This window comes from Triticum dicoccoides, chromosome 3B, assembly GCF_002162155.2.
Source record: "Triticum dicoccoides isolate Atlit2015 ecotype Zavitan chromosome 3B, WEW_v2.0, whole genome shotgun sequence".
Taxonomy (NCBI): Eukaryota; Viridiplantae; Streptophyta; class Magnoliopsida; order Poales; family Poaceae; genus Triticum; species Triticum dicoccoides.
In genome coordinates this window covers 211,483,753-211,489,810 of record NC_041385.1, presented here as the reverse complement: position 1 = coordinate 211,489,810, position 6,058 = coordinate 211,483,753, and positions in this window count along the sequence as shown.

The following is a 6,058-nucleotide window of genomic DNA, read 5'->3' as shown; positions in this document are numbered from 1 at the left end:
GATTGTAATAGGGAATACAATTTAGATTTTTTTTGGCTATCTTTGAAACGGGGAGACGTGATTTCTCAGTGAGTCTACTTAACCGTCTTTCGGGCAGGATGGACTTTACTTGGGTTTCACAACCACCTAGAGGTCGTTCTGGGGGCATTTTACTAGGCGTAAATACAGGGACTATGGATGTTTTGGCTAGTTTGAATGGTGAGTTTCACGTTAAACTCCGTATTCACAACAAGGCCGACAACTTCACATGGACCCTCATCGCCGTGTATGGGGCAGCCCAAGATGAGTTCAAGGCCGATTTTCTCCATGAATTGGTTAATCTGGCGAAAGATAATCCCTATCCCATTCTTATAGGTGGGAATTTCAATCTGCTTTAATTCCAAATGAGAAAAGCCACGGTAGATTTGATAATCATTGGACTTTCCTTTTCAACGCTGTCATCGACAGTCTAGACTTGCAAGAGGTCTCCATGATTGGAAGACAATTCACTTGGGCGAACAATCTTCCGGAACCGACATATGAGAAACTAGATCGCGTTTTAATGGATACCGACTGGGAATCTAAATTTCCTATGGTGTCTGTTCGTGCTCTACCTTGTATCAAGGCTATATCAGACCATGCACCCATTTTCCTAACATAGACGCAAGTTCAAGTTCAAACTTGTGTGGTTGCTTCGGGATGGCTTTTATAAGATGGTCAAGGAGGTGTGAGAAAAACCGGTGGCCGGGCCTACCCCAATACATAGATGGAATAACAAAATGCGTGCATTACGCAAATTCCTTGGTGGTTGGGCTGGGCATACGGCGGGTATCCTAAAAAAGGAGAAGCTTTGTCTTTCATCTATCATTGATGAATTAGAAGCTTTGATAGGGGTTAGACCTCTATCTGAGCATGAAATCGAGATCAAGAATCATTCGAATGCACAGATAGCTAACATGCTGCGTGAAGAGGAACTCAAATGGTACCAACATTCTAACTCTCAGTTTATCCTGAAAGGTGATTCAAATACTAGATATTTCCATGGTGTCGCCAATGGCAGACACCGAAAGAAAATTATTCATTCCCTACAACAGGATGAGGGCATGATTGAGGGGCATGAGCAACTTAAATCTTATATCACTAATTATTATAAAAATATGTTCGGAGCCCCGGAAGAGGGAAACTTGTCGATGGATGAGTCACGAATAGGTGACATCCCCTAGGTCTCTGATGAGGAAAACAGCCTTCTAATAGCCCCATACTCCGAGGACGAAATTAGAAAGGCAGTTTTCCTAATGGAGCATAAAAAAGCCCCAGGTCCGGATGGTTTTCCTGCAGAGTTCTATCAGAACTTCTGGGAAGTCATCAAACCGGATCTCCTGCTCTTGTTTAGCCACCTACATGCTGGCCAACTAGAATTGTTTTGCTTAAACTTCGGCGAGATTATTTTATTACCTAAGGTTAATGAGGCTGAAAGGATACAATAGTATAGACCTATTTGCCTCTTTAATTTTAGTTTTAAAATATTCACGGAGATTGCGACTATTAGGCTAAATTCGGTTGTTGAACATGTGATTCGTCCTTCACAGACAACTTTTATGCAAGGAAGACACATCCTAGATGCAGTTGTTATCCTTCACGAAACAAACCATGAATTACACCGGAAAAAGCTAAATGGGGTGGTACTCAAAATAGACTTTGAAAAGTCTTATGACAAAGTCAAGTGGCCCTTTCTACAACAGACTCTCAGAATGAAAGGATTTTCTGTAGAGTGGCGTGCTTTGATCCATAGCTTCGTTTCTGGAGGTAGTGTTGCCATTAAGGTCAATGATGATGTTGGACACTATTTCCAAACGAAGAAGGGATTGCTATAGGGTGACTCATATTGCCCATGCTATTTAATATAGTGGCGGATATGCTAGTAGTCATGATTGAGCGTGCCAATGTTGATGGCCAAATTGATGGTGTTGTTAATCATCTAGCTGATGGTGGTCTCTCTATTCTTCAATATGCCAACGATACGATTCTCTTCATGGATCATCACCTCGAGAAAGCGAGAAATATGAAACTGATTTTATCACCATTTGACCAACTCTCGGGTCTTAAGATCAATTTTCATAAAAGTGAATTGTTTTGCTTTGGCGACGCTCAAGATGAGGCCAACATGTATGCTAAACTCTTCGGATGCGGGTTAGGCCAGTTTCCGATCACATATTTGGGGATACCGATACACTATCGGAGACTCACAAATGCTGAATGGAAACATGTCGAGGAGAGACTGCAAAAAAGACTTAGTAGTTGGAAAGGTAAACTACTATCTCTGGGTGGAAGATTGGTCCTCATAAATTCAGTACTAAGTAATATGGTACTATATATGATTTCCTTCTTCCAGTTGCCGAAAGGGGTTTTATATAGATTGGATTATTTTCGATCAAGATTCTTTTGGCAAGGAGATAGCGAGCGAAAGAAATATCGACTGGCTAAATGGAGTGTGGTTTGCCGTCCCAAAGACCAAGGCGGGTTGGGCATTCATGACCTTGAGGTTAAGAATAGGGCCCTTCTAGGCAAATGGTTGTTTAAATTGCTGACAGAAGATGGTGTATGGCAAACCCTCCTAAGGAGGAAATATGTGGGGTCCAAGGTGATATCCCAAATATACTGGAAGCCTGGGGATTCCCACTTTTGGTCGGGTCTAATGGCTACGAAGAAATATTTCTTCTGCTATGGATCCTTCTCTATTAAGGACGGCTCAGAAATTAGATTCTGGGAGGACAAGTGGCTAGGAAATGCCACACTCCGGGAACAATATCTGACTCTATACAACATTGTGCACCACAAGGGTGATACTATCGCCACGGTAATGGAATCATTTCCGCCAAATATGACGTTTAGAAGAAATTTAATTGGACCCAGACTCCATCCGTGGAACGTCCTACTCCAGCGGTTATCCACGGTGCAATTGTCACATGGGTCTGATGTATTTCGATGGAACCTCCGTGAGAATGGACAGTTCTCAATTGAGTCTACGTATAGAGCGTTAATCCAGTCTGATGTGCCAATTGATAATAACAAGAAGATCTGGAAGATGAAGATACCTCTTAAGAATAAAAACTTTGCATGTATCTTCATCGCGGAGTCATTCTTACTAAAGATAACCTTATTAAGAGAAATTGGCATGGAAGTTCGCAATGTGTCTTTTGTCACCATGATGAGACAATAAAACATTTATTCTTCCAATGCAAATTGGCTCGTTTTATATGGTCAGTCATCCAAATAGCTTCTGGCTTGTATCCTCCTTGTAGTGTTGCTAATGTATTTGGCAACTGGTTACATGGGATTGATTACAGGTTTAGAACTCTTCTCAGGGCGAGAGCGCTAGCCGTTATTTGGTCGATTTGGCTATGTAGAAATGATAAGGTTTTTAATGATAAAAATACTTCTCTGATGCAGGTTATCTACAGATGTACCGGGGCTCTTCGTTTATGGTCCTCTCTACAACATGTGAAGAATCGAGACCTGTTTATGGAGATGTGTACATGATTGGAGGCTACGACGAGGGATACTTTTATCCAACATGGGTGGCAGCATGATCTTAGGATTGGCCCCGCTCCGTTTTAGGCGTTCTAGAGACTCTACATGTCTCTTTGTACTCCGCCTTTTTTAATTTTCGTTTGTGTGAGAGGACATTATTTGGCTGTGTGCATCTTGTTATGCAGAGGCCGAGTGTAATGCTTAAATCTTTTAAGTAATAAAGCGCCCCTTTTCAAAAAATTATGCGTCTACCAACTTGTCTCCAATCACACTCAGAACTGCTCCCACAAAGCTTGTGGTTGCCTCCCTAAACGCCTTTTCCTGTTCAGGAGCAATCGTTTCTGTGGGGGGCAGACCACCAACCCAGAACACGTTCATCACTGTGAGCCACAAGATGATCCTTGTCTACCAAGGCTTAAAATGTGTTCCGATAAATTTTTCTGGTTTCAGAGTAGCAGCAAAATCTTGAATCAAAAAGTGCCTAAAATAAGGTTTTCGGAAATATTAGCACTTTTCCGATTAGACTAATCGACCAGTAGACAGTAAACATAGCAAATACGGTATATACTGATACCTAAGAATACTACCCGCAACCCATGGCGCGCGATTCATGACGAGGCGGGCGCGCGTGTACCACTCCTCTTCCCAAGCTCTCAGTGACAAGTGATAGAGCAGCTCTTATAAAGGGTTCTTAACTCTCCTCAAGTAGCAAGGTGGTACTAAGTGGGTGTTTGTTTCCAGGGACTTATTGTTTTAGGGACTTAAAAAAGTCCCTATAAGTCCCATCTAAACCAAACAGGAGGGACTTATAGGGACTTAAAGTAGGCATTTGGGACTTATGAAATAAGACTCTCAAGGAGGGACTTATAGGGACTTATAGTTGTAGTATGGTCTTATAGGGACTTATAAGTCCCAGGAACCAAACAGATAAGGACTAATTTTTATGGACTTGGGACTTATAAGTTGGGACTAAAAAAAGTCCTAAAACTTATGAACCAAATAGGGCCTAAATTTCCCACCACCTGCCATATCCCACATGGGCCTCAAGATTAATCAAGAATCATTGTTCATATGGGCCTAAAGCCCACCTATGATTCAACAGTATCGACATCCAATAAAAAAACACTCCGTCCATGATGTTTTTGTTCATCAGAAAAGAGTCAATTACACCGCTGGTGCTCAAACTTGACGCGAAAAATCACTTTAGTGCCAAAACTTGTGGAATACATATAACTGGTGCTACAACTTGGCTTTGGCGTGCATATACGGTGCAAATCATGTTTGTACACGGAGATGATGCTGACTAGGCGCGCCACATGGCACGGCACCCGCTGTCAGACTCTAAACGATAGAGATAGGTCGTGTGGCCAGTCATTTTGTGGAAAACCCCTCAAAAAACATTTCTCTCCAGAAAAGGTCCTTGATGCGCGACCCACAAATTATTTGCAAAAATGGTGGCCGCTCGGATTCGAACACGTGACTTACAGCATGGAGCGGCGTGCCTACCATATGCACCGAGAAGAACATTTTGTTTGCCTGGATACATAATGTATATAAATTATAACATTCCTCATAGGCCTTAAGATGGCCGGAGACCCTACAGCCCATTTTACACTAATTTTTTAAAGTAAATTATAAATTATATGTATATAATTGTGTGTTATCAATATGATAAATTTTAAATTAAAAATGAACACTTTTATATACTACATAATTATTTTATTAAAAGCATGAACCTTTTAAATATGTATTCATTTACTTAAATATATATACAAATAATTACCTTTAATTTTTATTATATATGAAAATTATTACATGCATAATTTTTTAATTATAATTTTATTATATGGATAAATTATGAAATAATACGTGAATAGATTTTTAATGTATTATATATATAATTTATAATACAATATTATAATTTACATGTATTTTGTAAGTTTCTGAAAAGTAACGCTGTTGGGTGGGGTGGTGGCCACGCGCACGTGATGGCTACATGCTGCTGGTTCGAATCCAAACCAACTAGTCCCTCCGTCCCAAAATAAGTGACTCATCTTTGTACTAACTTTGTACTAAAATTAGTACAAAGTTGAATCACTTATTTTGGGATGGAGGGAGTATTTTTTTACATCATGTGAATATATATTTCTTAAAGCATGAACACTTTTATAATTGCATGAGTATTTTTTAAAAACTGTGAACACTTTTAAACTTTTATAAGCATTTATTAAATATATATAGAAATATCTTAAAGCTAACACATTTATATTCTTTAAAAAATTCTTAAAGGATGAGCACTTTGTATACTACATTAATATGCTTTAAGATTTTTTTTCTATATATTTTATTTATAACACACAATTATAATTGAAATATAGATGCTTTTTAAATAAAATAATAGTGAAAATGGGGCGTATGGTCTCCAGTTCACCATCCCATTGAAATGTAGACCAAGGATAGACAGCGTAAGTTTGCTGGTTGATCAAAAACAGCTTCTTTCGTATTAGCTAGGCAATTGGTCATCCACGCTGCGCATCAGGGCCTTTTA